Source organism: Platichthys flesus, chromosome 20 (genome assembly GCF_949316205.1).
Source record: "Platichthys flesus chromosome 20, fPlaFle2.1, whole genome shotgun sequence".
NCBI classification, from domain to species: Eukaryota; Metazoa; Chordata; class Actinopteri; order Pleuronectiformes; family Pleuronectidae; genus Platichthys; species Platichthys flesus.
The window spans coordinates 13,021,942-13,039,628 of record NC_084964.1 but is presented as its reverse complement, the minus strand read 5'-3'; positions in this window follow the sequence as shown (position 1 = coordinate 13,039,628).

The window sequence follows — 17,687 nt, the reverse complement described above, 5'->3', positions numbered from 1 at the left end:
ATTTATGATGATTTGGCTGGAAGTATGATTAGGTCATTCTCATTTCAGCGTCAACCCATCAGCCGGCTGGCAGCAATGAAGGAAACGTGTTCTGTTCTGTTTTATTTCTCAGCTGCCGGATCAATGTGAGTAGGTTGTCATTTGCTATAACTGCTGCACAAAGCAAATAGAGCTGCAGGATGACATCAGGTCTGAGTGGAGTTTGAGTATCTAAAGTTAGAATGAATAGTGTTCTACCTGCTGTCTACAGAGGCTGTTTACAGAAGAACTGGACTAGATAGACAGCTCATAATGCTTAAAATTTGCCTTTGAATTCCACATACATTTTAATTTATTGTTTGGAATGTTGTTGTTTTTTTAACATAACTTCGACATTGTATAATATTGAACCCCAAAGACACAGAAACACATAAAGTCTTTACATGGAAAATGATGTTGTTTTATATTATATGACCACAAACAGGCTCAATGAAGCAAGTTTAAAATTTAAATGCAGGTTGTAAATGTGAAGATTTAGTTGTAAAACAGATGAAACATCAAGGCAATATTCACCCATTTGAAATAAAAAGCATGTGAAGTCAAATACTCTTTTTTCCTTTATAGCTACGCAACTCGTCAAAACAGTTAACGTACTCAATTAGAGGCCTGCACAACCTTATCTTACATGCCTTTACTATAATTTATCCAGTTGTACATTTGTTATGTGATTTGTGAGGAGATAGGTCATTTGAAAAAGCAATGGCCATCGGTACCCTGTCTAGTGCCCCTGAGCAAGGCACCTTACTCCCCCAACATCTGCTCCCCGGGCGCCGTACATGGCCGCTCACTGCTCTGTGTGTCCTGCACCAGATGGGTTAAATGCAGAGGATAAATGTACCTACCATTGCATGAGTGTGTTGTGCATGTCTGTGCATGTGGTATAAATAAACGTATCTTATTTAGAAGAAAGAAGCATATGTACATATATATATACGATTTTTCTTCATGCTCCTTTTTCAATTCATGAAAAATGACAAATGAACATCTACACTAAACCATTTGTTTATTAGTTTTCCTACATTGTTCAGAGAATAAATCAATGACCCGTGCAACAGCGACTCACCTGTATTTTATTGACCACACTTGATATTTCACTTTTATCAATGTTTTCTCCCTCATGTGCACAAGTTCTATCTAGGTGTAGCTTTGCATCTGTTCGGCGATCAAAGTTATTTCCTATGAACATGATTTAAATGCACTCAGGGATCAACGCTGCACCATCTTGACTCTTTGATGCTTGATTGGGCTCCATGAGCATCCCCCCCCCCCCCCCCCTGCCCACCGGCTTTTTTATGTTGTGGTTACCGTGGTCAGGATGAGGGTGTAAGGCGATATGTCCAACCTTAAAAGCAGCCTGAACAGGAAGTACTCACTAAAAGAGCGGATCAATATAAGAAAATGTTCATCTGGTCCATGCTCGACGTACGGTTAGTAGAAGTATTTTCTCTCTTTTTAATGTATATTGAATCTTCCATTTAAATCCAATTGAAGCAAAACTTCAGCAAATCAGTGAAACAGCAGAGACTTTTTTTTCTTCAAATCCAATCCTGAATATGTTTGAATGAAATATGAGTAGCCCCTGCGGGGTGGGGGGGGGAGGGGTGAAATAGGCCCATAATTAGGTCAATGCATTAGGAAACTGTTGAGTTGCATTTTGATTCATCTCGCCTTGGTCCGTTTGAACATGTCACCTGCATGCAAATGATCCTCTTTCTTGTCTACCCAGGAGAGGTGGGGGGGGGGGGGAACGACTAGAATTCATTGAGGCCATTGTCTGGTATTAGATATCAATCTGGTGAGTGGGTGGGGAAGCAGAGTGAGGAGCCCGCGGAGATAAAATAGAAGCCTCGCCGTGTTTGTTCCCCGAAAAAAACAAAATAAATCCATTCATCCAATTAGGAGCGGCGGAATATTCCCCAAAAAATTGCTTCTCGGCTAATTTGCGCTCTGCTTCGATCTGAATATCCTAATAGATGGGACAAGATTACAGGCCACATCAAAGTCTGCAGGACTTAAGAAACAAATAAGCCAGAGTGACTGGGTGGCACACAGCGTCTTTAGAAACAAGCCGGAAATATGCAAAACTGTGGGGGGGGGGCACACAATCAGCTGTGCTCGCTTAATTTCTTGCAAGTGGAAGCACAATTTTCCATATCCGACTTTTATGTTACAATATCACATCACACAAAAATTTTCTATTCACCCTTTTTAAAGGACAGAGAGAAAATGTGAATCGCAGTGTTCCTCCCCTCCGATCCTTCCCCTTCTCCCCATTGGAATAAAACAAGTTGAGCGGTTGGGTGTCATCTTTGATTAACACCCAAGTACCCCCCGCCCCCCCGCCCTGCTGAGCAACTCCGTCTGTTTGATGAATCCGGCCCTGTTTGTTTCCCCGCTCCTCCTGGTGTGTGATGCATGACAGCACTCCCCCCTCAAAAATGCAAAATGCTTTATGCTTTATTCCACACAGGGGAACATGGAGGCAGAGCAGTTGGTTCGCGTCTCCTTTTCGCTGAGCGTCTCAAAACCCAGAGGAGAAGAGGGTGCAGGAAAATGCTACTTTCTGCGGAGGGAGAAACGTGGTTTGATGTGGCCAATGTGATGCAAGCAGGAACGTAAACAAGAGACCCATGTGTGCTGTGTCTGGATTAACTCTTCACCCCGCCGGTGAATTGCAGTGAATCACATGCTGGTGGTTCCCAGTGTCTCATACTATCAGACCCTCCACTCTGGTTTCTGTGGTTGCCGTATCTGCTGCTGACCTCCCTGTCAACATGGTAATGGAAAATGCTTTGGGATGTTTATTCATTCATAGAGAAGAATTTAAAGAAATGAAAACTTCAATGAAGATGAGTCTGCATCTGCCTATGAACTGTTCATCTCATCGGCTTCAGACTTTATATGTATATTCCTTAAAGTAAAAGTAAGAGCAGAATCAAATTTGGTGCAATTTGGACACAAGATATGTTAAATATTTATAATATTTGAATAAGAAGTCGACCAGTGCTATGTAGCAGTCAGTGTGGGTGGGGCAGTGTGCCTTAAGTCTGTGGGACCAGTTCAAGAATCGGCACCAGATCATTTTGATAACATGATTTTCTTATTTCATCGCATCGGACTGACATAGATTTTAACAGGTGGGGAGCTGATATCCGTTATAGAAACAAGATTCATAGGATCACTTCCTCTTTAGTGATTAGTCTACAAAGTAAAGGCTTGCTTTAGACCTTTAAAATAGCTAAATGTATTGGTAAAAATAAGTTGCAGATAAACCAGGTAGGATGAAAGCAAAGTTTTCTAACTTCACTCTGCAACATTGACTGTTTATAAAAAGCCCTGCACACAACATCCAGAACACAAACAATAACAAAGTTTATTGTAGAAGAGCTGGAGGAGGACTAATGACAAAGAATAATTCAGAAATGGCTCTGGAGCATTCACACAGGACAAAAGAACTGGCCATTCCAAACAGGCAGATTTAGAACGGGCATTGCATGAATCCAGAATAAGGAAAAACATTTAGAAAACTGCAAAAGGCAAAGAGAGATAGTTGATATAGTTGAGTCAAATGAGACCAAACTCTACTGCCTCACATTTTGGAAGTTTTTCAAAATATCAAAGACACGAAACCCAATGACATTCACACAGGAGACGACATAACGACGAGCCTGTCCTTCCACCCGGGAGAGCTGACAAGAGGGAGTTAGTGGTGTGTGTGTGTGATTGTGTGTGTGTGAGGAGGGTGTCTAGGTGCACAATGAGCCCTCTGATGTCACGCTGCTGCTAATTTGTTCTGAAACAAGGAGGGAAAAATTGCTGTGCTGTCACTGCAGTGTCAAGCCTCACACTGCAGGACATATTTCGCTGACACGCCGTATCCTCTGGAAAAAGTCGCAGCTCGGTGCTGTTCCCCACAGGACTCAGACTCGGCCCGGGGAAACCGTGGGGGGGGGGGGGGGGCATCGGAGAAACTGTCGCTAACTTTCATTGTGTGACACGGCGCCGCATAAGCTGCCACCGCGACACAATGAGGCAATAAGGCAATTAGAATAAGCCGCGCTGTGTCTCTCTCCAATGAGCAGCCTCCCCTCTTCCCTGTAAAGGAGCCGCCATCCTGAAATCAATGAAGCGCTCCTCCTGAAAGGGATTGTCAAATTCAAGTCCGTGCAATTTGTCTTGTGATAACTCTGCAGGCTCATGCATACAATCAATATGGCGGCCAAAGGCAAAGATATGTAAATAAGAGTGCACTGAGGAGGGGGGTTTGAATACGTATTGATTTGTCCTCAGTAACATTAAAAGTAGAGAAATTGGGAAGTGTTCATCTTTGAGTATATGTGTGTTTAGAAGGGTTTTAAAGTTTATTTCATTCTGAAGTGGGTGTCGGTTACGCTGCCTTTTTTATTTATTAATGCCCCATCAATATCAGCTTCTATATGCAACAACTCACATGCATGGCAGCAAGTTTGTTGCAATGCTAGGTGTGTGCCGATTCCGAGGACGCGGTAAAGTCGACCCACAAAGGACAGGATCTGCCTAGACCGTGAAGGCCGAACAGAATTCCGACAGTTTGGTCCAGAGAGGCTTTCTGTGATCCCCATCCCCGACTCGTCCCACCCTCATTGCTGTAGCCTAACAAAAATGAGAACATTTGAATGCCCCTGGTTTCCCCTTAGCCCCTCGGTGTACGCTTCCAAACCATCCATGATGAAACTCTGTCCATGTGTTTATGATTTGCTTTGTGTGCAGGTACACAGAGCATAGGGTTCATAGCAGGAAGTGGTTAAAACACACATTTTTACTAATAAAGAGTTCCCATATGTCAACCGATTTCACCAATTTAAGATTGGAAGGTTTGTTCACTAAATGATGTGCAACACAACAAGATCCCCGTCTAATGAAATTCGCATATGGTTAATAATGGTAGAGATGTCTTAACCCAAATTAATATATGAAAATCATCTCGTATTTGCATTCTGTCCTATTCCCAAGTGCCAAAGGCCTGGCCTGAGCCAATCAACCCTAGCAGCAGCATCTTTGTCCACCTCCTCCCCTCGTCCCTCCATTTAAATACCCTGCAATGAGCAATAGGAGGCAGCCCTCCCTCTCCGAGGAAAATCATTACACAATCTGAGTGAGAATAGAATATTCTGTGCCCAGGCTTGCCTCCTGTTATTGCACCATTAATAACTTTTGCAGCTGCCAACTAAACAACACCGAGCCGGGTTTGGAGAGGCGCTGACTAATCCAGTCAGTAAATTAAAACCATCAGCGTTGGTTTTTCACACGACAGACCGAAACCCTTTTGTCAGATGTTGGGCTGTTTCTCCCCCGTTTTCTCTCATCCTCTCACCCAGCGCATCTATTTGTGTTTTACGTGTCTTCGAAAGAAACAAATGCATTCATCATTTCCCATCGAGCAAACAAACCCTCAAAAGCAACTTACTGTATAAGTTCAACTTCGCTGATTCTCACTGGAACCCGGGAGTGACCATTGAGGTTGAAATTATAGTGGGAAAAAGGAAACCTGTCTAACAAAAACACTCATGAGCTGCTTATTTATTTTTTTATATATAATTGTGTAAACACCAAACATGAATACACGTTTAATGTCGGTAATTACAATGATGCGTAAAACTGAAGCCTCGAGATTGGCGAGTTAATCTTGCCATCGCCTCCACGCAGTCATTGATCCCCGGCTCACGGCTCGATCAAAGAGCCTTTTAAAAGAGTTCTAACTTTGTAATTAAAAGCAGATGCTGCATGCGGCCTCTATCCCATCAGTATGTGCAGCACATTTGTGAGCGATTTAATAATGTAGAGTCTCCGCTTCATTATGATGTATGGTTGTTATAGAAACTGCACTGGCAGTAGGAAGGTCTCCGGGATGAAAATAAGCCTGGCTTATAGAAAATGTAAACAATGTGTATACGCTCGTCATGGAGATTAGGGCACAGATTCAAAAGAGGAAAGGTTAGGTCAGACAATATATATACACACACATGAATTAATTATTAAGTTTGTCACATTCTTCCCAGTTGTGTGCTGTGTGTTAGTGCATGTGACATTAAAGATAAAGAGTATAACCAAGCTACATTTTTGCACAGACCACAACTCTTAATCTGTGAAATTGGAAGAATTTAAATGGCCTACCAAATGGGATCAAATTGTATCGGCCGCATTTTGCTGAGAGGGGGGGCATGTGTGAAAGGAATGGATACGGATGTTACAGTATTAAGGAGCCCCTCCCGGAGTGCATCCAGTGGGAGTCAATGGGCTCAGGGAGGCTGAAGTGCCAGCTCAAGAGAGAAGGCTTAACAAAGGCTGTGTGGGAGGGCTCCTGTGCAGCGTGCGCTCATGAAGTGGAGCATTGTCTCAAGTTCCCCCCCCCCCCCCCCCCAACTACCAACCCACACGTGTAGTCACAAACCTATACCACCCTAGATACACCTAATCACCGTGAAGCGGTCGGCCTCCCCTGCACGTCCGCGTGCTGTGTAATTTTTGCACATGCAGACAGTCAGACAATGTGAACGTAACCCCGCTAAGTGCCAGGGGTCTCGAACCGGAGCACTTAAAACACACACTGTAAGAGCACAGGCGTTAATGTGTTCCAGACGACCTTTGCAGTTTGAGCTGTGGTGCCTTGTGCAGGAGCGCGGGGGGCTGGGGGGGGGAGGAGGTCGGTTTGGTGGCAGGTTCTGAGAGATGGTGGTAATTTCCCAGTGATTGTTGGCTTAAAAGGGGAACTCAACTTGACACATTAGAATCATATAAGTGGTCACGGGGAGCACTGGGGAAAACTGTTCACCTGTGCTTTCTGTAGCTGTGTTACTTGAATAGGCCTGGTTCGATTTAGGCACTAAAACAACTGCAGGGAAACAAGGGGAATTTAGGGAATGATTGTGGTCACAGCTCTAAGAAACAACGTTAACCATCAACTCAATATGTTTTAGTCCATAGCTTTGTTGACTCGTCTGTCTCGACCTAATCCCTGTGCAGACCTTGTGGCTGCAGGTGTAACATCTATTTCTCCAAGGCAGCAAACAGAATTAAGCTAGTTGCATTATTCGGTTGAAAGTCATGTAATATTTTTTTTTATATTTTTCAATCCTCACTTTACTGTGAAATGCACGCAACAGAGCCATTAAAAACAAATGTGATGGTCCAAGGTGTTCACAGATTCACACTGGACTTATGTGCAAACTGTATATAACGATGTGTCTCCACTTCCTCCCCCTGTCCTGAAGAGAAGCTAAATTATGCTGTGCAGGAAAGATCGGGGGATGGTGCCATGGTAACAAGTTCCTGCCAATGCACATGCTCGACCAATCAGGAGTCAGCCTCAGCTGTCAATCGTGACATTAAACCCTGTTTTTATGTCATTAAATAATCAAAACCAAAAGTACCGGGGGGAGGAAAGAGCACTTGAACCTACATCAATCACCAGTTTGGTCCACTAACATGGAGGAGATGGGTTTTTGACCATTTTTCTCAGAGTGGACGTCTTGAATGCGACTAAACGATGAAAGTAAAGAGGAAGGAGATTAAATCAACTTGATTTCATATTTCACATCACATGGCTGACTTACAACGACTTAGCCAGCTGCCTATATTGTCAACATTAAGAAATAATTGTTAAAAATCAGTCTAACATTTGTTCGTGAATGTGCTACTACACAGGGACAGTTTGGAACATACCAAACCTAACATCACCTGACTTCCTCCTTTTCTCCAACCGCGCTTCATACATCATTACTCTGGTCACCAGAGGCTTCGTCAGTTGATCATAAACATGCTGATTTGCTTTTCTGTATTGTTGTTAATGGAGCACAATCTATTTAAATTGTGCTTGGAAAACTATTTTTTTAATGGAAACCCTGTTTAACAAAGTGGGGACGGAGCATTTCAGAGGCAGTGGCGTTTATTAGGCAGGGAGGGTCAAAGGAAATGTTCTCTCCGAGGTTTATGAAGGTGTAACGCCGTAAAAGATTTAAAGTGTCGGTTCAAGCAAATGACAAAATAGGATATTTTACAGCCCGACCCCAGCGGTGTGTGGCATTGCAGATCATTTCAGTTTAACGGGCCCAGGTATTGAGAGACTGTATCTGCCTCATAACCCAGTGCAAGAGGAATTTGCATTGCTAAATTTAGAGTTTTTAGAAACCCACAAGCAGTTTGCATTTCAGCTGATAACCCAATGTCCTATTTCTTCATCAGCAAAGTAGGTGTAGTAGAAACTGTTTAAAGCAGATGAACCGAAGTGAAAAGGAACAAATTCAAACAAGGATCTGTAGGGAGGAAATTCAGATTATTAATTTATCTCAAAATCTGAGAAATTAAACCCCTGGAGCTGATCAATTTGGATGAACTGGCTTTAATCGATCCCGAGCACGAGAACCCGCCTACCTGATGACCAAAACGAGGACCCACATTTGATGTGTTTTCTAAAAACGTCCGCTCTCCCCTTCCCCAGACACTGGCCTGATTCAGGCTTTCATTCTGGGAGCAAGCAGCAGCTAATCCGTGCATCATAATTTGTAACACTCCATGCTTATTAGGTGATATCTCAGGCATTATGGGCTGAAGTAATTAACTCCGGCTACCCAAGGGTAAAGGTGTTCATGGTACATATGAGGGCTAAGCCCGTCAAACTGGGACTAATAATGAAATCAGATACGGTCCCTGTGGTGGGTCACGTGCAGCCCGCCCGGTCACGGCTTGCACGAAATGCCCTGCTGTCAATTAAAGAAGCGGATTCACATATAAAATAAACCCACCAGTAATTAGTCTCCGCTTTTCAATGGCACACACTGTGCCCGGATCATAACAAGGATAGTTTTGTCTAGTTAACTCTGTGAGCGGGCAAAAGTGAAAACACACAAATGGTATTTTCATCAGTGATTGTAATATTAAGACGACTATTCTCACAATTGGCTAATGGTGTTAAAGAGATTCGGGGCCTCGTCAAACCGACTCTGTCTGCGCCCCTCTTGTGTCGTGTCAAAAAGAACAACGCTGTGTTCTCTGACTTCCAAAAATAATGAGTTTCTCTCCCGACACGATAATTGATGATATAATGAGGGGGAGAGGAAAGGCAGGGACGAAGAGAGAGAGGGAGAGAGAGAGAGAAAGGGAGAAAAGACGAGTGTTTGTGCACGTGAACGAGTGCCCCATATTTTTTTGTCCTAGCCCCCGGGGCCGGGCACGTACACCCCCCAGCATTGTAACCTACTTTTCACACCCCTCCCCTGGAAGGAGAAAAAAAAAAGTGTCCCGAGCCGAAAATCCAATCTGCTTCTTGTGACACTATTGTCATTTTCACTCTGTGCCAGCTCTGAGAACAGCTCTGCCACCTGATTGTGCCGTGCTGTGCCGAGCCGTGCCATGCTGTTTGTGTTCATGTACTAATGCTGGCTGTGAGTACATAAATTACTGCTAAGTAAACATTTAGACATGAAGCAAAAAGCAGACAGGCAAAACCACGAGGCGAGGGGGCAGCTCCCTCCTGCAGCAGGCGTCTTCGGAATGTCCTCGTCTTGGAGCAGTTGTTTGAAATGATTATTTCATGCGTCCACATGCGTTCTTTTAATAATGCACTCGCTGATGCCAAATGGCTTTTTGTTTAGTATGAATGTTTTATCAGCTCAATTCAAATGTGGAACAAAGGCGTAAAGTGATTTTGATGATTTTTCCCACATCTGCATTGTAAATGAAACAACATTAGGATGCAAATTAAAGACCTTCAAAAGGCGTTCAAATAATGATAGGCAGTAGAAAAACCAAGGGGGCGTTCGGAGAAGTGTGGAAGTTTTGCTTGGCTGCCTTCATGACGCCCTCATAACCATAACCATAGGGCTTCTGTCAACACTGATAAAATGATAAAAATGTGTTAGTGTCATTTACACACGTCGTCTTCTGAGAGGAGATGTTGTTTCCAAGCAAATATTGACTCTTTTTAAATAATCGTTTGTTCCCCCCCCCAAGCAAATTGCTAAACTTACTCCACCGGTACACAGAGGATTTTGTTTTCTCACAGGATGACGCACGTGGACGGGAAGAATTTTTAATTTGTTCATTTCAGACACAATATAGAAACATGTTTATGTGTATTATCCTTTATTACGGCAGATCTTTCTCATTTTTTTGTGCAGTGCATCATATTTGCATCATACTTCTCCAATTGATTTACTCTCTCGCGTTGGCACATGTGTTTCCCACATGAACATCCAACCGAGCGATACACGAGTTGTCTGGATTGTTCACAGGTGTAACGTGTGGGCGGCTGTGACCGGAACGCTGGTGGTTTGATCCGCGGCTCCTTCACTCTGCATGCCAAAGTGTCCTTGGGCAAGACACTAAACTCTAGTGTGTGAAGGATTTTGCGGTAATAAAAGCGCTGTATGCAGAAATGCAGAAATGCTGCATGAATGGCTGAATAAGGTATGGATATGTATATGGTGCAGTCTATTTAACTTTGGCATCTTCTTGTTTTATGTGCCTGATGCCTTGCTACAGGAACACTGGAATTTGCCTGATTGAATGCATATCAATCACTATCTCTTCCTAGCTGTCTATCTATTTGTTTCCCCTTCTATCTATCTAATGTGGGTGGCTGTGGCTTAGGAGGAGGAGGGGGTGGGGATGTCGGTTTGTTAGATGCATGCCGAAGTGTCCTTGAGCAAAACACTGAACTCTAGTGTTTGAATAATGTGCGATAACAAAAGCACTGCATGTAGGAATGCAGAGGTGCTGTGCGAACGGCCGAATGAATGGATGAACAGGGTGTTTGAAATTTTAGTTTTGTAGATTAGATAATTGATGTAAAGATGCAATTATGATATAAAATGAAAATCTAAGGGAAAACACAGAGGGCTGTTGATGAGCAGCTTCAAACAGTCCCTCAGCAGAATGGATAACCTCATAATGTATATATCTAAATCTCCTTTTTTTTTTTTGTGACCGGCAGAGATCCCATCACCAGGGATCCCGAGGTAATCCAATTCAAATGAGATTCAGCGCAGCATGCGTTCCCCCCCCCCTTCGAGTTGTGATTTATCGATTTCAAAAAACCCATTCCGCGCTCATCTCCCTGTGTACATGCAACACCTTGTGTTTACCGCAGCGATCACGTCTCTGTCAGTCATGCCGGTGCCGTGTTACTTTCACAAAACACGATAAGCCTGAAAGACGGAGGGAGAGCGACTGAACATTTCTCCTGTTTTCATCGCGACACTCGCTCCATCCGTGGATCTCAGCGTGACGGTGATTGTCGCCAGCAGGAAACACATTCAATTAAACACCTTATTCCTCGACATGTTTATTTCTAGGTGCTGCAGATGGAATTTGATGCATCACATTGCTCTGCAAAGGCTCCATCATCCTGCACGTTTTAGATCTGGTGCACTCAAACAACATTCAATCCCAGGCCCTTTTTCTCTTTTTCCCTGCAGGATCTGTGCCCTGCTTTAACAGTCAAGAGAAGCAATTAAAAGCTGGCAGAGGGTTAACTAACACCCAGCGGAGCAAAATCGATGAGCGGCATCCTGCTTGAACTAATCACAGTACTGAGGGTGAAGCCCGGCCAACAGACATGAAAAGTACAGGAAGCAGTGACAGGGCTAATGGTTCGGAAAATGCTGCTGATGAATGAGGAGAAAAGGTTCCGACCTCCGTCTCCAGCCTCTTTTATTTACCTTGCTCCCGGGCACCAGGTTGACTTGTATGTGATACTGAGGGATAACATGGGCTGGAGGATATGAGATTTGATTTTATCTTTACATGTGTCTTATTATTAGATATCGTGGAATGCTTTCTATAGAAAATGGTAAATTCACATTATCCATTTTACTTATATTTTTGTATTATTTGAATATTATTCCTATTTCCCTCAATTATGTAACCTATCTTTGAGGGTCGCAGCGGAAGCTGGAGACAATCACAGCCGACATAGCAGAACAGTTTTGGCCCAGATTTGGCCCACATCAACCAGCTCACCACATGGAATGATGGCACCTGAATGGTCTACACCTGTTTACCAGATCTGGGCCATAAGGAGCAATATTGCATGTCAACCAAAGGTGCAAAAAGTGGCCCGGATTTGTTTTGTGCTATTTGGGCCAGACTCACTATTTTATAAGTGGCCAATGTCATTGATCGAGCGGGAACAACAGACAGAGACAAACCACCACTCACACTAACAGGGAATTTAGAGTTTTAAATCAACCTAATGTCCAATCTGCATGTCCTTTGACTGTGAGAGCACTCAGGGCTCCTGAGTACCCAGAGATAACCCACACAAACAAAAGGGAGAACATGCAAACTCCGGGATTCTAACCTTCTTGCTTTGAGGCAACAATGCTAGCCAACGCTCCACCCTGCTCACATTATTCCTATTTATTGCGAAGTATTAACTGCTAGCCTATATCGTATTTACGGCATGAGGGTTTTCCATATAGGTGTGATATATGTGAGGTTGAGTATTTCCAGATACTGGCTACATATTTGTCATGTGCTGCTCTCAGCTAAACCGACAGGACAGGGTGTTTTATTTGTTTTATATCCACGACTCTACCTGTCTGTATAAATGGCCGACCCTTTCACCTTGCACTCATCAACACCTCCACCAGGTAACGCTCGAGCAAACCGACAGTTGCTTCTGTGGACATTAAACCCGACTGTCATTTCGAACAAAATGGCCACACACCATTTTCTTTAATCTCGTCTGTGTAAATTAACGCTTAGAGCCCGTGAATCACTCTCTCTCTCTTTTTCCCACCCACCCCACGGCCGCGGCCATCATTTTGGGAGCGAGGAGCAGAGCTAATGAAACCTCTCAGCATTTACGAAATAGGACCACTCAAGACTTTTATATTTGCATCAGGTCATTGTTTGCTTCGTAAAAGAAAAGGAGGGGGGGGCGGGGGTGGGGGGGGGGCTTGAGAAGACAGATGAAGGTGCGGGAAAGAAAAAAAGAAGGTCTGGGCAAAAGAGTAAACAATGCAGTTCCGCATACGGCTTTGAGACTTAATGGAGCCATCGCCATGGCAACCCCCGTTTTCCCAGTCATATCTTTAATGAAAAGGTAATGAGAGAAACATAACAGTCCCAACTTCATTACCGGAGTGAGATTCAGCAATAAAAACTAAATCAGGGTGTCTGTCATCCGAGGGAGCAGGAGCAGCAGGTACACGCCGATTATAAAAAACCATGGCGTGGTTGTTTCAGACAACAAGGGGACGTGTGTCCTCTGAGACGCTGATCACGTGACAGGTCGCTCGTTTGAGGATGCATCAAGTCTCTTTTTACTTATCAATTATTGTCAAAAAACGTCCATATGTCCTACGTAATTAATGACAAATATGATGTAAATATGTGACATGCATTTTATACACAAGTTTATATTTGTATCCACTAATCTTCAATATTTATTCAAGATAATATCTATCATGATGTGCAGAGTGTCTGCATCAATTGATTTTATGAAAATACATTGTGGCTATTTAAGATATATTTATCAGATAATCTGAAGAAGGGTCTTGGGTTTGAAACGTCGTAGGAAAGTAAATTCTTTAATAAGAGCACGAGTGGATTTCCTCTTATTCATGGGTTCTATGTTGTTTGTTTGCTTCTGTGCCCAATTGCTCCCATTTTCTGAGCTTTTAAGTCAATTTACACGTCCTGCCTCACCTGGCAGAGTCTCACACCAAGGTTCAAGGTGTCTGTATCATCCCTGAGGGGCAATTAGTTCCATGGCCAGCAGTTACATACAAACCACATAATTACAATAAACACATCAACAAATACGTTGTTAAAATGTCGATGGCACCAGAGATAAATGACTCTTTTGAATCTACTAGTTCTGAAACTTGGCAGATTGTTTCTACAGCGAGACTGCAACAACAAAAACTCCGTGAACAGCGGCTGGTCATCATAAAGGATTGTTCAGCCCTTCTTCAAAATGTGGTGATGAGGGTCATTATCCTTCGGTCTGGTGATCAATGTCGGTGAGTTTGTCATCAGGACTACAGATTTATTCAGCTTTAATGTGTGAAAAGAGATCAGTCTGCTTTTAACGATATAACTGCCACACCCCATACTTCTATGCGTCTTCTAAATTGAGTAAGGAAATAAGACTCTGTCTGTTTCTGTATCTAACGTTGAGGATAAATGAGCCTTGAGGCCTTTCACAGTATACATTGGTCATGTGACCCATCGCTGATACACACACATTGATCAGTGCAGCTTTAAGTACAGGATCTGACCACTACCTCCTCCATCAGTGCATAATCTATAAGTAGCCAGTATTTAATTAACCTTATTGCTGAAACATTCCGTGTATAAGCCGAGAGGATTAAAGGTGCAGTCCGTGAACAAGCCCAGTTCAAATCCATCGGCCCCGATCACATGCGTTACCCTGGTTATACAGTGTTGAATGGCTGCTATGCAACAGGAAAAAGACATGCCTCTGCTCTCGTCCCGGTCCCAGAACATACATATTTGACAAAGATGATATTACATATGTACGTGGGGGGTTGCGGGGGGGTGGGGGGGGGGGGGGGGGGGGGGGGGGGGGGGGGGGGGGGGGGGGGGGGGGGGCTGTTTGAATTCCAAATGATCAAATAGTCTTTAAGTCGTTGCATTTTTTACACAGAGCCGGGCGATCGGCTCTTTGAAGAGAATCCAACGTTCATCTTTTTTTTATTTTAATTGGATATGACCTCTGGAAGGGTGTTACCCTGCGGGATATGAGACGTGGCCCTAGTACCAGCCCTGCGAGGTAAACACGCACCGGGTGTGAATCCACGTCTCGCTGCGGCAGTTTACCTCGTGGTCCTCTCCTCATTACCACAGTGACCCTGTGATCGGACCAATCTCTCCGGCTGTAATGATGCACGATCTTCTGAGAGTAACTTTAATCTCGACCGGGGGGAGATCCAGACGCCAGGTACCAAAGTCTCCGGCTGCCTTCAGCGATGCACTCGAGCCACATCGAGTCCACCACTAGCCAGCCTTTCTCACCCAATCAACCCCCCCCCCCCCCCCCCCCCGCACAGCCTTCAGACATCTTCCATGCATAATTAGGCAGAGTCCACAGAGAATAGCAGAGATGAGGATTTTTCTTTTTTAACAGCATAAGCTAATGTTGCATTATTGTTTCTACGGGAAGTGGGTCCTGCTTGTGCGCGGCGTTAACGGATCTGTGTCATATACGACTGCACTGGCGTTTTGTCCTTTTTTTTTTCCTTGCTTCGCTGCGATCAAATTCTAACAGTCTCCCTTTGAGCCCGAGCAAACAGAGTGAACGGCTCAGTGTTGTGATATCGGAGCAGTTGAACGATAAGTCAGCGCCAAAATAAAAAAAAGAACGGTAAGAATGGTGCCCCGGGCTGTGTCCCAGATCTCGCTATGAATACATTCAAGGATAATTGTGTGGAGTGACTGGACTACTTTGTTTTTTAAAGAGCGGCATTAATGCCGAAGCCCCAAGACTCGTCCAGGAAAGGAAGAACGTACAGCGGAGCGGCGGAAGGGTCCGTGTGTCTTGAATACATTACATTCTTTCCTCATTGTCCCTGCAGACAGGAGGAGTATTACTGGCTGGACACAAGCACTGGCAGCAGCGGCCTTCATTATTATGCAGCGGTCGACGCAGGTTTAACAAAGAGATAAATTGTCCAGCGTTGGTTTATCTGGGAGAGCAGAGTCTGGCGCGGCCACGCTGGCAGCGACAGTCGCAGGATAAGGTGGACGCTCAAGTAAGTTCGCCGTCGCTCACAACAACCCCCCCCCCCCCTCGCTACCCTCTCCTGCTTCCCACAGGTGCAAAGGTTTTCTGCCTCCAGCCTCAAAGAGGTGGCGGAGGAGTGAGATAGTGAAGTGCAGGTTGGCAACGACGTTTCATCTTCACTTGTATTCGGCAGAAGACACTATATCCTTAATTTCCAGACTTTGGATTTTAAAGGTCGAACGTTTTGCCCCAAACAAAATTCAGCCAGGAGGACTTCAATCGCGGGATTCTACAGAGTTTGGGAGTTAATGGTTCGACGCAGACTTGGTTAAGTGAAGGACGCTTATACTGATTCCACCGGATCCCTGCCACAGATGGTAAAAGAAAGACCAGATGCTAGACTCAGTCCATAGAGCCCTGAAGCCTTACCGTCCCGTTCATGCACAAGCTAGACCAATCACAAGCCAGTCTCAGGTGTCAATCGTGAAGTTTCTCCGTGTTTTTTATTCAATCAAGTAACTCATTAAAACCTTTGAGAGAATTTTATTTGACATGTATTTGGGATTTTTTGGTTTTGTCCATGTTTGATCTACTAACAAGGAGGAGGCAGGATTTATGGCCTGTACTGCAGTCAGCCACTACCAGTCCATCTTTATAAATAATGATCCCCACAGTGAAATAAAAATATCATCCTTCACTTTGCCCGGAGGAGCGGGTGCGGTAGCTCCAAGTTATCGACAGCTTCGCCCCCCCTTCCTCATAAGCTCAGAGAGAGGGCGGGGCTGTTGGCTTCGTCCTTGACCTTCCCGTGAACCGAATGCATCAGGGGTCTGTTGCCGAGGAGATTAAAATCATGCAACAATGGGCGACGGCAGGAGCTGAAGGAGCCGGGGTCCTCTCAAATATAATGCAACCCCCGACCCTGAAGCTGTCTGACAGTTTAGTCTGCACGCGGCGGTGGTTTAATCTCAGTGTGCACGGAAGACGCAGAATGCCCCTCTGCTGTGACACACCTCCTCGTCCGGGGTTTCGCTAGGCCAACAAAGAGGGTCAGCGATGAGTTCTTTTCCAACCTCTCTGAAGGATTGATGGAGACTCGGGAGGAGATAAGAGTTGTGTGCGCGCCGCGTGTCTCTGAGTCACCGTTCACAAATCAGTGAATCCGGGGAGCGCTGCGAGTGCTGCACCCTCGTCTTATTACAGACAGCAGGTGCAGATGGTTAAAAGGCAGGTGCTCGGCCAACAAAAAAAAAAAGGAAAAAGAAGAGGAGGAAGGAGAAGGAAAAAAGAACAAGCACCTGGTCCCTCTGTTGTAGCAGTCTGGGGCCGGCTCTCTCTATGATTAGCTGTGTTTCTCCAACAGAGCGCAGCCAGAAACAAGACCTACAACTTCATTAGGGCAGAGCACCCCCCCCCCCCCCCCCCCCCCCCCCCCCCCCCTTGGCTTTTGTCTAACACTTGACTGCACTAAGTCAGAGGAGGACGAGGGAGTCTCAGGTTGCGAAGATCTGGGGGGGTACACCAGAGTCATCCTGAGTGAACGCTGAAATAATGTCACAAAGGCCCATGCAGGAAGTGAAAGAAAGGCCCCAGAGCTGACCTCACAAGCAGCAATAAGCTCGCTCCTGATCCAACCCCCCCTCTTGTGCAGGTAGCGAGCCCGAGAGCGCCGACCGACCGCCAACCCTTCCACTCCGTTTTTCAGGACGGGTCTGTGCATCTTCACGGCTGAGCAAAGGAAACAAGCACTAATGGTGTGTTTTTATTGACGGAGCTCGTATGCCCACAGATTTGCTTTATTCATGGCCCCACTTCATGTGTCAGCCAACCATTGAATAATTGAAGGAATTATCAGGCCAGGGGATCCAAAGCCCCTCAGAAATGTGTCATGCCCCTGAGCAAAGCCTGCAGAAAAGAA